This window comes from Hyla sarda, unplaced genomic scaffold (assembly GCF_029499605.1).
Source record: "Hyla sarda isolate aHylSar1 unplaced genomic scaffold, aHylSar1.hap1 scaffold_175, whole genome shotgun sequence".
Lineage (NCBI taxonomy): Eukaryota > Metazoa > Chordata > Amphibia > Anura > Hylidae > Hyla > Hyla sarda.
This window is the reverse complement of record NW_026608393.1, coordinates 85,482-101,645: the sequence shown is the minus strand read 5'-3', so window position 1 is coordinate 101,645 and position 16,164 is coordinate 85,482. Positions and strand designations below refer to the sequence as shown.

At 45.7% G+C, this 16,164-nt stretch overlaps 6 non-coding genes across 6 annotated transcripts; all 6 read right to left on the bottom strand.

Moving 5' to 3' along the window:
* Positions 1 to 1,720: 1,720 nt before the first annotated feature.
* Positions 1,721 to 1,911, bottom strand: LOC130313201 (U2 spliceosomal RNA). The gene has a single exon (XR_008861197.1). It is a non-coding gene; the product is annotated as a U2 spliceosomal RNA (small nuclear RNA).
* A 2,089-nt stretch (positions 1,912 to 4,000) lies between these two features.
* LOC130313161 (U2 spliceosomal RNA) lies at positions 4,001 to 4,190 on the bottom strand. Its single transcript, XR_008861169.1, has one exon. It is a non-coding gene; the product is annotated as a U2 spliceosomal RNA (small nuclear RNA).
* Positions 4,191 to 7,825: 3,635 nt separating this feature from the next.
* LOC130313132 (U2 spliceosomal RNA) lies at positions 7,826 to 8,016 on the bottom strand. The gene has a single exon (XR_008861149.1). It is a non-coding gene; the product is annotated as a U2 spliceosomal RNA (small nuclear RNA).
* Positions 8,017 to 10,110: 2,094 nt separating this feature from the next.
* LOC130313200 (U2 spliceosomal RNA) lies at positions 10,111 to 10,301 on the bottom strand. Its single transcript, XR_008861196.1, has one exon. It is a non-coding gene; the product is annotated as a U2 spliceosomal RNA (small nuclear RNA).
* Positions 10,302 to 12,392: 2,091 nt separating this feature from the next.
* On the bottom strand, positions 12,393 to 12,583 carry LOC130313199 (U2 spliceosomal RNA). Its single transcript, XR_008861195.1, has one exon. It is a non-coding gene; the product is annotated as a U2 spliceosomal RNA (small nuclear RNA).
* A 2,090-nt stretch (positions 12,584 to 14,673) lies between these two features.
* Positions 14,674 to 14,864, bottom strand: LOC130313197 (U2 spliceosomal RNA). The gene has a single exon (XR_008861193.1). It is a non-coding gene; the product is annotated as a U2 spliceosomal RNA (small nuclear RNA).
* Positions 14,865 to 16,164: the final 1,300 nt, after the last annotated feature.

Sequence of the window (16,164 nt, the reverse complement as noted above, 5' to 3'; positions counted from 1 at the left end):
CCCACGGGAAGCTGTAAGCATAGAGGACATGCCTGCACCCCATTGGACTTACCTGTGTGGGTTAAATCCGGGTTATTTGACAACCTATGGCGGTGATGGTTCTGCTCAGGCAGAGCAGTGCTGATGCTCCTCATAAAGCTGTCGCTGCTGTGAAGGTTCTAGGTGACATCACAAATCCCTTTGGTTACATACACAACAAAGCTGGGTTGTTGTTGTTTACACTCTGCAAGGCCTGTGGAAGTGAGTGACATCATAGCACTGTAGTTCTGAGGGTTCAAGATGGATGCAACAATCTCCTGTTGCTTCTATGAAGGCCGTAATAGACGACATCACCAAACAGCTCCATAGTCACATACACAGCAAAGGAGAGATGTTGTTTACACCTAGTGATGTCAGTGGTATTGAGTGACATCACAGCACAGTGCTAAGGCTCCTGGGCCTGGACACAGCAGCGGCTGCAATATCTCAACGGAGAATACGTTTATATCTATGTGTGTGTGTGCGCATATATATATATATATATATATATATATATATATATATATATATATTTCTCCGCCGAAATCACTTTTAAACCCATTTCCACCTTTTTTTCCCTTCTCTTCCTCTTACTTTTTTTTCACGTTTTTTTACGTTTTTCTCCTTTTCGCCTCTTTTCTGGGCGTATTATTCTTCTTTTTCTTCTTTTTTTTCGTCTAATGCATACCCCATCAGTGCAGCAATGCTTATTCAATACCGCCAGCAGATGGAGACACTGGGGGATAATTTTCTAAGGATTTATACTGATTTTTCCTGTCTGAATTTGTCGCACAGAAAGTTGCAGGCCAAATATGTGTGACATTTCTGCGACTTTAGCTTCTAGAGCATTTTTACAACATTATACATAGGTGCTGAATACATAAAAAGCGACTGTTCAGCGACAGACAAGTCGCATCGGCTGAAAGTAGGCCAGAATGTCAGTCCATGTTGGAGCAGGTTTAGATACAGTCTAAAGCATAGATCTCAAAGTCTGTGCACAGAATTTAGCAAGGGCCTCGCACCTTCTGATGCATCAGGTAGGTGCACAATAGCATAGCCTAACCCTCTGTACTTTGGTCTATATTGATGCGGGACATAGACAGCCAGCTGATGACCAATCCATTAGTGCAATGGATGGCTGGAAGCATTTGTCTTTGCCTTTGCAATACCACAGAAGCAATGCATGGTCAATGTACAGCAATGACACACCTGTGTGAACAGCCAGGAGACCCCCCCCCCATGTTATGTTACATAGTTACATAGTTAGTACGGTCGAAAAAAGACATATGTCCATCACGTTCAACCAGGGAATTAAGGGGTAGGGGTGTGGCGCGATATTGGGGAAGGGATGAGATTTTATATTTCTTCATAAGCATTAATCTTATTTTGTCAATTAGGAACATTCAGCACCCACCCGCTATCAAGGCAGCTGCCTATCATGTCATGCCCTACCTGCACAGGTGTGCTGGCTACTCAAATGATCCAATTAAGGAGGCCATTTAGTCAGCAGCAGCAGAAGTCCTGTGCCTGGACGCTCCAACAGGGGCCAGACACAAGCAGAAGCAGAAGCAGCAGAAGCAGCAGCAGCACCACCTTTTGTTTTTTGGCTGCAGCAGCAGCAAGGCCCACAGGGCTGGCTAGCTGGCTAGCCAGCAAGCAGGTAGCAATGAAAGTAGGAATCTTTCTTTTTAACCCTGTAAGGGGGTGGTGCACTGTACCCGAAGATACTGCCATATCGGGTCAATGCATAGGGCGACGGAAGCAAGCTTCGAAATCGGCCCCCGTTCTCAAAAATCCATTTAATATATGGTCCCCAGATAGGGGACGTATCAGATATTAAACTGATAAGAACAGATACTACACTTGATCTTAGCCAAAAGGCCGAGAAGCGATAACCGTGAAAGGGGCGGGCCCAACAAGGTCCCCTTCATGGGCACTATCACTGCTTGCTGTCAGGGAGGCTGCCAGACAATTTTCCATGTACACTCTGGGCTGGGGGGCAGTCAACCACCAGTACACACAGCAGAACCTAAACCCATACCATTATTGCTAAGCAGCAAGACAGGGGCCCATTGCACTCCCACGGGGCCTTTTTAAATGCAATCCATAACCCGGATTTGCCAGGAACCCTTCTTACTCCTCCTACTTGCATGTGACACTGGGCTTAGGATCTGCATAGGAAACACACACACAAGCACACACCTACCTTTGTTGCCTGCAGATGCCTCCTTGGCTGTCCCCAAACGGTATCAAACCAACACCCACGGGAAGCTGTAAGCATAGAGGACATGCCTGCACCCCATTGGACTTACCTGTGTGGGTTAAATCCGGGTTATTTGACAACCTATGGCGGTGATGGTTCTGCTCAGGCAGAGCAGTGCTGATGCTCCTCATAAAGCTGTCGCTGCTGTGAAGGTTCTAGGTGACATCACAAATCCCTTTGGTTACATACACAACAAAGCTGGGTTGTTGTTGTTTACACTCTGCAAGGCCTGTGGAAGTGAGTGACATCATAGCACTGTAGTTCTGAGGGTTCAAGATGGATGCAACAATCTCCTGTTGCTTCTATGAAGGCCGTAATAGACGACATCACCAAACAGCTCCATAGTCACATACACAGCAAAGGAGAGATGTTGTTTACACCTAGTGATGTCAGTGGTATTGAGTGACATCACAGCACAGTGCTAAGGCTCCTGGGCCTGGACACAGCAGCGGCTGCAATATCTCAACGGAGAATACGTTTATATCTATGTGTGTGTGTGCGCATATATATATATATATATATATATATATATATATATATATATATTTCTCCGCCGAAATCACTTTTAAACCCATTTCCACCTTTTTTTCCCTTCTCTTCCTCTTACTTTTTTTTCACGTTTTTTTACGTTTTTCTCCTTTTCGCCTCTTTTCTGGGCGTATTATTCTTCTTTTTCTTCTTTTTTTTCGTCTAATGCATACCCCATCAGTGCAGCAATGCTTATTCAATACCGCCAGCAGATGGAGACACTGGGGGATAATTTTCTAAGGATTTATACTGATTTTTCCTGTCTGAATTTGTCGCACAGAAAGTTGCAGGCCAAATATGTGTGACATTTCTGCGACTTTAGCTTCTAGAGCATTTTTACAACATTATACATAGGTGCTGAATACATAAAAAGCGACTGTTCAGCGACAGACAAGTCGCATCGGCTGAAAGTAGGCCAGAATGTCAGTCCATGTTGGAGCAGGTTTAGATACAGTCTAAAGCATAGATCTCAAAGTCTGTGCACAGAATTTAGCAAGGGCCTCGCACCTTATGATGCATCAGGTAGGTGCACAATAGCATAGCCTAACCCTCTGTACTTTGGTCTATATTGATGCGGGACATAGACAGCCAGCTGATGACCAATCCATTAGTGCAATGGATGGCTGGAAGCATTTGTCTTTGCCTTTGCAATACCACAGAAGCAATGCATGGTCAATGTACAGCAATGACACACCTGTGTGAACAGCCAGGAGACCCCCCCCCCCCCCATGTTATGTTACATAGTTACATAGTTAGTACGGTCGAAAAAAGACATATGTCCATCACGTTCAACCAGGGAATTAAGGGGTAGGGGTGTGGCGCGATATTGGGGAAGGGATGAGATTTTATATTTCTTCATAAGCATTAATCTTATTTTGTCAATTAAGAACATTCAGCACCCACCGGCTATCAAGGCAGCTGCCTATCATGTCATGCCCTACCTGCACAGGTGTGCTGGCTACTCAAATGATCCAATTAAGGAGGCCATTTAGTCAGCAGCAGCAGAAGTCCTGTGCCTGGACGCTCCAACAGGGGCCAGACACAAGCAGAAGCAGAAGCAGCAGAAGCAGCAGCAGCACCACCTTTTGTTTTTTGGCTGCAGCAGCAGCAAGGCCCACAGGGCTGGCTAGCTGGCTAGCCAGCAAGCAGGTAGCAATGAAAGTAGGAATCTTTCTTTTTAACCCTGTAAGGGGGTGGTGCACTGTACCCGAAGATACTGCCATATCGGGTCAATGCATAGGGCGACGGAAGCAAGCTTCGAAATCGGCCCCCGTTCTCAAAAATCCATTTAATATATGGTCCCCAGATAGGGGACGTATCAGATATTAAACTGATAAGAACAGATTTTTTTTAAGTTAGCCCTCAGAACTCACTCAGAGTTCCAAGATCTTATTTGGAACTCAATTTTGTGTTCATCATCAGGTAACATGTTTTTATTTCTTTTCTTAAACACTAATGAAACAAAATAGAACATTTAAAAACAAAATAAGAAACAACATAAAATAGCAAAACCAAACATTACTTTCTAATTAAGCAAAACCAAATTAGAAGGTCATCCCCTTCCTCCATGCAAACACCATTAGAAAGTCTATCAGTCCTCGACTGATATTGCCATTTGCTATATCTTTCTTAACTTGAGACGCTAACCAGCCTGGAATTTTATACGTTTCAACAAAACGGTTCATGTCTGCCTTGAAAGAAAAATAGACTTTATCCCGAGCTTCTTCCTCCCGGTTCTTCAAGCCTATCTTTAGATCCATCATATCTTTGTCAAACGTTTTTCTTTCTGCTTCCGACAAATTTTCCAACAAACCACCAAGCACACCAAAATACTGCACTGGCACATACACTTCCTCCTCTCTCTTCTTCTTCTGCTCTGTAGGTCTTCTAGTTGGAACCTGCTCCACTTCTGGTTCTTTCACTTCAGCTGGTTCCTCTCTGCTTCTTTTTACAGCTTCCTTTTTCTCTGAATTTTTCTCAGACTTTTTCTTAGGACACGAGCCAAGCAGATGGCCCTCCTCACCACACAGATGGCATTTCCTTTTCTTTTGACAATTTTCCACGTCGTGACCCTCCTCTTGACACTTGAAACACCACAAAAACGTGCAATCCTCCTTTCTGTGACCGTACTGTTTACATTTGCGGCAAAAATCTTGCATGCCAGAAAAATACAGATCCCCGTTCACAGAACCAATTTTAAACCGTCCTGGGGGGATCACTAACTTGCCATCTGCCATTTTAAATTTCACATGGAACCTCCACTTGGTGGTCCATAGTCCATATTGATTAAATACCTTGCCTTTAGGCAGAACACTGTCACAGAATCGAGACAAAAAGGTAACGATATCCTCCTCCGAAGTATATGGGCTATACATCCTTATAGTCACCAATCGTTCTCTACGTGGGAAATGTGGAACTATCTCCACCCCTTCCAAAACCGGACATACCTTCTTTTGCTGCAATATGTTCCAAAATGACTCATAGTCCTCTTCAGAAGCCAGCACCGCGTCGTAGTATCCACTTCTGGGAAACTCAAGCATGGATAGGATTTGCTCCCTCTTGACTTCCAGCAACTTAAACAGCACTTCTTCCACGACAAAGACAAGGCCTCTTTCCTTCTTCCGGACATCGAGCAGGGAAATACGAACTCCATTCCGAAGTCTCGCAAAAGGCGGCACGCCTTCCGAAGAAAAACCGCAATCTTCCTCCATGTCCATGATGTCCAGACACCTCCCCCACCGAAGTAGGTAGGTGGGGATCGCCTCCCGTTGTCTGGGGACTAAGCCGGCTCCCTGATAGCAGCAGGGGGGTGAAGTCCCTCCGTTAAGAAGGACGATCCCCCCAGGCAAAGGAGCCGGGTACCACAGACACCCTCTGGCCAGACCAAGTGAGCAGAACTACACTTGATCTTAGCCAAAAGGCCGAGAAGCGATAACCGTGAAAGGGGCGGGCCCAACAAGGTCCCCTTCATGGGCACTATCACTGCTTGCTGTCAGGGAGGCTGCCAGACAATTTTCCATGCACACTCTGGGCTGGGGGGCAGTCAACCACCAGTACACACAGCAGAACCTAAACCCATACCATTATTGCTAAGCAGCAAGACAGGGGCCCATTGCACTCCCACGGGGCCTTTTTAAATGCAATCCATAACCCGGATTTGCCAGGAACCCTTCTTACTCCTCCTACTTGCATGTGACACTGGGCTTAGGATCTGCATAGGAAACACACACACAAGCACACACCTACCTTTGTTGCCTGCAGATGCCTCCTTGGCTGTCCCCAAACGGTATCAAACCAACACCCACGGGAAGCTGTAAGCATAGAGGACATGCCTGCACCCCATTGGACTTACCTGTGTGGGTTAAATCCGGGTTATTTGACAACCTATGGCGGTGATGGTTCTGCTCAGGCAGAGCAGTGCTGATGCTCCTCATAAAGCTGTCGCTGCTGTGAAGGTTCTAGGTGACATCACAATCCCTTTGGTTACATACACAACAAAGCTGGGTTGTTGTTGTTTACACTCTGCAAGGCCTGTGGAAGTGAGTGACATCATAGCACTGTAGTTCTGAGGGTTCAAGATGGATGCAACAATCTCCTGTTGCTTCTATGAAGGCCGTAATAGACGACATCACCAAACAGCTCCATAGTCACATACACAGCAAAGGAGAGATGTTGTTTACACCTAGTGATGTCAGTGGTATTGAGTGACATCACAGCACAGTGCTAAGGCTCCTGGGCCTGGACACAGCAGCGGCTGCAATATCTCAACGGAGAATACGTTTATATCTATGTGTGTGTGTGCGCATATATATATATATATATATATATATATATATATATATTTCTCCGCCGAAATCACTTTTAAACCCATTTCCACCTTTTTTTCCCTTCTCTTCCTCTTACTTTTTTTTCACGTTTTTTTACGTTTTTCTCCTTTTCGCCTCTTTTCTGGGCGTATTATTCTTCTTTTTCTTCTTTTTTTTCGTCTAATGCATACCCCATCAGTGCAGCAATGCTTATTCAATACCGCCAGCAGATGGAGACACTGGGGGATAATTTTCTAAGGATTTATACTGATTTTTCCTGTCTGAATTTGTCGCACAGAAAGTTGCAGGCCAAATATGTGTGACATTTCTGCGACTTTAGCTTCTAGAGCATTTTTACAACATTATACATAGGTGCTGAATACATAAAAAGCGACTGTTCAGCGACAGACAAGTCGCATCGGCTGAAAGTAGGCCAGAATGTCAGTCCATGTTGGAGCAGGTTTAGATACAGTCTAAAGCATAGATCTCAAAGTCTGTGCACAGAATTTAGCAAGGGCCTCGCACCTTCTGATGCATCAGGTAGGTGCACAATAGCATAGCCTAACCCTCTGTACTTTGGTCTATATTGATGCGGGACATAGACAGCCAGCTGATGACCAATCCATTAGTGCAATGGATGGCTGGAAGCATTTGTCTTTGCCTTTGCAATACCACAGAAGCAATGCATGGTCAATGTACAGCAATGACACACCTGTGTGAACAGCCAGGAGACCCCCCCCCCCCCCCATGTTATGTTACATAGTTACATAGTTAGTACGGTCGAAAAAAGACATATGTCCATCACGTTCAACCAGGGAATTAAGGGGTAGGGGTGTGGCGCGATATTGGGGAAGGGATGAGATTTTATATTTCTTCATAAGCATTAATCTTATTTTGTCAATTAGGAACATTCAGCACCCACCCGCTATCAAGGCAGCTGCCTATCATGTCATGCCCTACCTGCACAGGTGTGCTGGCTACTCAAATGATCCAATTAAGGAGGCCATTTAGTCAGCAGCAGCAGAAGTCCTGTGCCTGGACGCTCCAACAGGGGCCAGACACAAGCAGAAGCAGAAGCAGCAGAAGCAGCAGCAGCACCACCTTTTGTTTTTTGGCTGCAGCAGCAGCAAGGCCCACAGGGCTGGCTAGCTGGCTAGCCAGCAAGCAGGTAGCAATGAAAGTAGGAATCTTTCTTTTTAACCCTGTAAGGGGGTGGTGCACTGTACCCGAAGATACTGCCATATCGGGTCAATGCATAGGGCGACGGAAGCAAGCTTTGAAATCGGCCCCCGTTCTCAAAAATCCATTTAATATATGGTCCCCAGATAGGGGACGTATCAGATATTAAACTGATAAGAACAGATACTACACTTGATCTTAGCCAAAAGGCCGAGAAGCGATAACCGTGAAAGGGGCGGGCCCAACAAGGTCCCCTTCATGGGCACTATCACTGCTTGCTGTCAGGGAGGCTGCCAGACAATTTTCCATGCACACTCTGGGCTGGGGGGCAGTCAACCACCAGTACACACAGCAGAACCTAAACCCATACCATTATTGCTAAGCAGCAAGACAGGGGCCCATTGCACTCCCACGGGGCCTTTTTAAATGCAATCCATAACCCGGATTTGCCAGGAACCCTTCTTACTCCTCCTACTTGCATGTGACACTGGGCTTAGGATCTGCATAGGAAACACACACACAAGCACACACCTACCTTTGTTGCCTGCAGATGCCTCCTTGGCTGTCCCCAAACGGTATCAAACCAACACCCACGGGAAGCTGTAAGCATAGAGGACATGCCTGCACCCCATTGGACTTACCTGTGTGGGTTAAATCCGGGTTATTTGACAACCTATGGCGGTGATGGTTCTGCTCAGGCAGAGCAGTGCTGATGCTCCTCATAAAGCTGTCGCTGCTGTGAAGGTTCTAGGTGACATCACAAATCCCTTTGGTTACATACACAACAAAGCTGGGTTGTTGTTGTTTACACTCTGCAAGGCCTGTGGAAGTGAGTGACATCATAGCACTGTAGTTCTGAGGGTTCAAGATGGATGCAACAATCTCCTGTTGCTTCTATGAAGGCCGTAATAGACGACATCACCAAACAGCTCCATAGTCACATACACAGCAAAGGAGAGATGTTGTTTACACCTAGTGATGTCAGTGGTATTGAGTGACATCACAGCACAGTGCTAAGGCTCCTGGGCCTGGACACAGCAGCGGCTGCAATATCTCAACGGAGAATACGTTTATATCTATGTGTGTGTGTGCGCATATATATATATATATATATATATATATATATATATATATATATATTTCTCCGCCGAAATCACTTTTAAACCCATTTCCACCTTTTTTTCCCTTCTCTTCCTCTTACTTTTTTTTCACGTTTTTTTACGTTTTTCTCCTTTTCGCCTCTTTTCTGGGCGTATTATTCTTCTTTTTCTTCTTTTTTTTCGTCTAATGCATACCCCATCAGTGCAGCAATGCTTATTCAATACCGCCAGCAGATGGAGACACTGGGGGATAATTTTCTAAGGATTTATACTGATTTTTCCTGTCTGAATTTGTCGCACAGAAAGTTGCAGGCAGGCCAAATATGTGTGACATTTCTGCGACTTTAGCTTCTAGAGCATTTTTACAACATTATACATAGGTGCTGAATACATAAAAAGCGACTGTTCAGCGACAGACAAGTCGCATCGGCTGAAAGTAGGCCAGAATGTCAGTCCATGTTGGAGCAGGTTTAGATACAGTCTAAAGCATAGATCTCAAAGTCTGTGCACAGAATTTAGCAAGGGCCTCGCACCTTCTGATGCATCAGGTAGGTGCACAATAGCATAGCCTAACCCTCTGTACTTTGGTCTATATTGATGCGGGACATAGACAGCCAGCTGATGACCAATCCATTAGTGCAATGGATGGCTGGAAGCATTTGTCTTTGCCTTTGCAATACCACAGAAGCAATGCATGGTCAATGTACAGCAATGACACACCTGTGTGAACAGCCAGGAGACCCCCCCCCCCCCATGTTATGTTACATAGTTACATAGTTAGTACGGTCGAAAAAAGACATATGTCCATCACGTTCAACCAGGGAATTAAGGGGTAGGGGTGTGGCGCGATATTGGGGAAGGGATGAGATTTTATATTTCTTCATAAGCATTAATCTTATTTTGTCAATTAGGAACATTCAGCACCCACCCGCTATCAAGGCAGCTGCCTATCATGTCATGCCCTACCTGCACAGGTGTGCTGGCTACTCAAATGATCCAATTAAGGAGGCCATTTAGTCAGCAGCAGCAGAAGTCCTGTGCCTGGACGCTCCAACAGGGGCCAGACACAAGCAGAAGCAGAAGCAGCAGAAGCAGCAGCAGCACCACCTTTTGTTTTTTGGCTGCAGCAGCAGCAAGGCCCACAGGGCTGGCTAGCTGGCTAGCCAGCAAGCAGGTAGCAATGAAAGTAGGAATCTTTCTTTTTAACCCTGTAAGGGGGTGGTGCACTGTACCCGAAGATACTGCCATATCGGGTCAATGCATAGGGCGACGGAAGCAAGCTTCGAAATCGGCCCCCGTTCTCAAAAATCCATTTAATATATGGTCCCCAGATAGGGGACGTATCAGATATTAAACTGATAAGAACAGATACTACACTTGATCTTAGCCAAAAGGCCGAGAAGCGATAACCGTGAAAGGGGCGGGCCCAACAAGGTCCCCTTCATGGGCACTATCACTGCTTGCTGTCAGGGAGGCTGCCAGACAATTTTCCATGCACACTCTGGGCTGGGGGGCAGTCAACCACCAGTACACACAGCAGAACCTAAACCCATACCATTATTGCTAAGCAGCAAGACAGGGGCCCATTGCACTCCCACGGGGCCTTTTTAAATGCAATCCATAACCCGGATTTGCCAGGAACCCTTCTTACTCCTCCTACTTGCATGTGACACTGGGCTTAGGATCTGCATAGGAAACACACACACAAGCACACACCTACCTTTGTTGCCTGCAGATGCCTCCTTGGCTGTCCCCAAACGGTATCAAACCAACACCCACGGGAAGCTGTAAGCATAGAGGACATGCCTGCACCCCATTGGACTTACCTGTGTGGGTTAAATCCGGGTTATTTGACAACCTATGGCGGTGATGGTTCTGCTCAGGCAGAGCAGTGCTGATGCTCCTCATAAAGCTGTCGCTGCTGTGAAGGTTCTAGGTGACATCACAAATCCCTTTGGTTACATACACAACAAAGCTGGGTTGTTGTTGTTTACACTCTGCAAGGCCTGTGGAAGTGAGTGACATCATAGCACTGTAGTTCTGAGGGTTCAAGATGGATGCAACAATCTCCTGTTGCTTCTATGAAGGCCGTAATAGACGACATCACCAAACAGCTCCATAGTCACATACACAGCAAAGGAGAGATGTTGTTTACACCTAGTGATGTCAGTGGTATTGAGTGACATCACAGCACAGTGCTAAGGCTCCTGGGCCTGGACACAGCAGCGGCTGCAATATCTCAACGGAGAATACGTTTATATCTATGTGTGTGTGTGCGCATATATATATATATATATATATATATATATATATAGTATATATATATTTCTCCGCCGAAATCACTTTTAAACCCATTTCCACCTTTTTTTCCCTTCTCTTCCTCTTACTTTTTTTTCACGTTTTTTTACGTTTTTCTCCTTTTCGCCTCTTTTCTGGGCGTATTATTCTTCTTTTTCTTCTTTTTTTTCGTCTAATGCATACCCCATCAGTGCAGCAATGCTTATTCAATACCGCCAGCAGATGGAGACACTGGGGGATAATTTTCTAAGGATTTATACTGATTTTTCCTGTCTGAATTTGTCGCACAGAAAGTTGCAGGCCAAATATGTGTGACATTTCTGCGACTTTAGCTTCTAGAGCATTTTTACAACATTATACATAGGTGCTGAATACATAAAAAGCGACTGTTCAGCGACAGACAAGTCGCATCGGCTGAAAGTAGGCCAGAATGTCAGTCCATGTTGGAGCAGGTTTAGATACAGTCTAAAGCATAGATCTCAAAGTCTGTGCACAGAATTTAGCAAGGGCCTCGCACCTTCTGATGCATCAGGTAGGTGCACAATAGCATAGCCTAACCCTCTGTACTTTGGTCTATATTGATGCGGGACATAGACAGCCAGCTGATGACCAATCCATTAGTGCAATGGATGGCTGGAAGCATTTGTCTTTGCCTTTGCAATACCACAGAAGCAATGCATGGTCAATGTACAGCAATGACACACCTGTGTGAACAGCCAGGAGACCCCCCCCCCCCCATGTTATGTTACATAGTTACATAGTTAGTACGGTCGAAAAAAGACATATGTCCATCACGTTCAACCAGGGAATTAAGGGGTAGGGGTGTGGCGCGATATTGGGGAAGGGATGAGATTTTATATTTCTTCATAAGCATTAATCTTATTTTGTCAATTAGGAACATTCAGCACCCACCCGCTATCAAGGCAGCTGCCTATCATGTCATGCCCTACCTGCACAGGTGTGCTGGCTACTCAAATGATCCAATTAAGGAGGCCATTTAGTCAGCAGCAGCAGAAGTCCTGTGCCTGGACGCTCCAACAGGGGCCAGACACAAGCAGAAGCAGAAGCAGCAGAAGCAGCAGCAGCACCACCTTTTGTTTTTTGGCTGCAGCAGCAGCAAGGCCCACAGGGCTGGCTAGCTGGCTAGCCAGCAAGCAGGTAGCAATGAAAGTAGGAATCTTTCTTTTTAACCCTGTAAGGGGGTGGTGCACTGTACCCGAAGATACTGCCATATCGGGTCAATGCATAGGGCGACGGAAGCAAGCTTCGAAATCGGCCCCCGTTCTCAAAAATCCATTTAATATATGGTCCCCAGATAGGGGACGTATCAGATATTAAACTGATAAGAACAGATACTACACTTGATCTTAGCCAAAAGGCCGAGAAGCGATAACCGTGAAAGGGGCGGGCCCAACAAGGTCCCCTTCATGGGCACTATCACTGCTTGCTGTCAGGGAGGCTGCCAGACAATTTTCCATGCACACTCTGGGCTGGGGGGCAGTCAACCACCAGTACACACAGCAGAACCTAAACCCATACCATTATTGCTAAGCAGCAAGACAGGGGCCCATTGCACTCCCACGGGGCCTTTTTAAATGCAATCCATAACCCGGATTTGCCAGGAACCCTTCTTACTCCTCCTACTTGCATGTGACACTGGGCTTAGGATCTGCATAGGAAACACACACACAAGCACACACCTACCTTTGTTGCCTGCAGATGCCTCCTTGGCTGTCCCCAAACGGTATCAAACCAACACCCACGGGAAGCTGTAAGCATAGAGGACATGCCTGCACCCCATTGGACTTACCTGTGTGGGTTAAATCCGGGTTATTTGACAACCTATGGCGGTGATGGTTCTGCTCAGGCAGAGCAGTGCTGATGCTCCTCATAAAGCTGTCGCTGCTGTGAAGGTTCTAGGTGACATCACAAATCCCTTTGGTTACATACACAACAAAGCTGGGTTGTTGTTGTTTACACTCTGCAAGGCCTGTGGAAGTGAGTGACATCATAGCACTGTAGTTCTGAGGGTTCAAGATGGATGCAACAATCTCCTGTTGCTTCTATGAAGGCCGTAATAGACGACATCACCAAACAGCTCCATAGTCACATACACAGCAAAGGAGAGATGTTGTTTACACCTAGTGATGTCAGTGGTATTGAGTGACATCACAGCACAGTGCTAAGGCTCCTGGGCCTGGACACAGCAGCGGCTGCAATATCTCAACGGAGAATACGTTTATATCTATGTGTGTGTGTGCGCATATATATATATATATATATATATATATATATATATATATATATATTCTCCGCCGAAATCACTTTTAAACCCATTTCCACCTTTTTTTCCCTTCTCTTCCTCTTACTTTTTTTTCACGTTTTTTTACGTTTTTCTCCTTTTCGCCTCTTTTCTGGGCGTATTATTCTTCTTTTTCTTCTTTTTTTTCGTCTAATGCATACCCCATCAGTGCAGCAATGCTTATTCAATACCGCCAGCAGATGGAGACACTGGGGGATAATTTTCTAAGGATTTATACTGATTTTTCCTGTCTGAATTTGTCGCACAGAAAGTTGCAGGCCAAATATGTGTGACATTTCTGCGACTTTAGCTTCTAGAGCATTTTTACAACATTATACATAGGTGCTGAATACATAAAAAGCGACTGTTCAGCGACAGACAAGTCGCATCGGCTGAAAGTAGGCCAGAATGTCAGTCCATGTTGGAGCAGGTTTAGATACAGTCTAAAGCATAGATCTCAAAGTCTGTGCACAGAATTTAGCAAGGGCCTCGCACCTTCTGATGCATCAGGTAGGTGCACAATAGCATAGCCTAACCCTCTGTACTTTGGTCTATATTGATGCGGGACATAGACAGCCAGCTGATGACCAATCCATTAGTGCAATGGATGGCTGGAAGCATTTGTCTTTGCCTTTGCAATACCACAGAAGCAATGCATGGTCAATGTACAGCAATGACACACCTGTGTGAACAGCCAGGAGACCCCCCCCCCCCCCATGTTATGTTACATAGTTACATAGTTAGTACGGTCGAAAAAAGACATATGTCCATCACGTTCAACCAGGGAATTAAGGGGTAGGGGTGTGGCGCGATATTGGGGAAGGGATGAGATTTTATATTTCTTCATAAGCATTAATCTTATTTTGTCAATTAGGAACATTCAGCACCCACCCGCTATCAAGGCAGCTGCCTATCATGTCATGCCCTACCTGCACAGGTGTGCTGGCTACTCAAATGATCCAATTAAGGAGGCCATTTAGTCAGCAGCAGCAGAAGTCCTGTGCCTGGACGCTCCAACAGGGGCCAGACACAAGCAGAAGCAGAAGCAGCAGAAGCAGCAGCAGCACCACCTTTTGTTTTTTGGCTGCAGCAGCAGCAAGGCCCACAGGGCTGGCTAGCTGGCTAGCCAGCAAGCAGGTAGCAATGAAAGTAGGAATCTTTCTTTTTAACCCTGTAAGGGGGTGGTGCACTGTACCCGAAGATACTGCCATATCGGGTCAATGCATAGGGCGACGGAAGCAAGCTTCGAAATCGGCCCCCGTTCTCAAAAATCCATTTAATATATGGTCCCCAGATAGGGGACGTATCAGATATTAAACTGATAAGAACAGATACTACACTTGATCTTAGCCAAAAGGCCGAGAAGCGATAACCGTGAAAGGGGCGGGCCCAACAAGGTCCCCTTCATGGGCACTATCACTGCTTGCTGTCAGGGAGGCTGCCAGACAATTTTCCATGCACACTCTGGGCTGGGGGGCAGTCAACCACCAGTACACACAGCAGAACCTAAACCCATACCATTATTGCTAAGCAGCAAGACAGGGGCCCATTGCACTCCCACGGGGCCTTTTTAAATGCAATCCATAACCCGGATTTGCCAGGAACCCTTCTTACTCCTCCTACTTGCATGTGACACTGGGCTTAGGATCTGCATAGGAAACACACACACAAGCACACACCTACCTTTGTTGCCTGCAGATGCCTCCTTGGCTGTCCCCAAACGGTATCAAACCAACACCCACGGGAAGCTGTAAGCATAGAGGACATGCCTGCACCCCATTGGACTTACCTGTGTGGGTTAAATCCGGGTTATTTGACAACCTATGGCGGTGATGGTTCTGCTCAGGCAGAGCAGTGCTGATGCTCCTCATAAAGCTGTCGCTGCTGTGAAGGTTCTAGGTGACATCACAAATCCCTTTGGTTACATACACAACAAAGCTGGGTTGTTGTTGTTTACACTCTGCAAGGCCTGTGGAAGTGAGTGACATCATAGCACTGTAGTTCTGAGGGTTCAAGATGGATGCAACAATCTCCTGTTGCTTCTATGAAGGCCGTAATAGACGACATCACCAAACAGCTCCATAGTCACATACACAGCAAAGGAGAGATGTTGTTTACACCTAGTGATGTCAGTGGTATTGAGTGACATCACAGCACAGTGCTAAGGCTCCTGGGCCTGGACACAGCAGCGGCTGCAATATCTCAACGGAGAATACGTTTATATCTATGTGTGTGTGTGCGCATATATATATATATATATATATATATATATATATATATATATATATTCTCCGCCGAAATCACTTTTAAACCCATTTCCACCTTTTTTTCCCTTCTCTTCCTCTTACTTTTTTTTCACGTTTTTTTACGTTTTTCTCCTTTTCGCCTCTTTTCTGGGCGTATTATTCTTCTTTTTCTTCTTTTTTTTCGTCTAATGCATACCCCATCAGTGCAGCAATGCTTATTCAATACCGCCAGCAGATGGAGACACTGGGGGATAATTTTCTAAGGATTTATACTGATTTTTCCTGTCTGAATTTGTCGCACAGAAAGTTGCAGGCCAAATATGTGTGACATTTCTGCGACTTTAGCTTCTAGAGCATTTTTACAACATTATACATAGGTGCTGAATACATAAAAAGCGACTGTTCAGCGACAGACAAGTCGCAT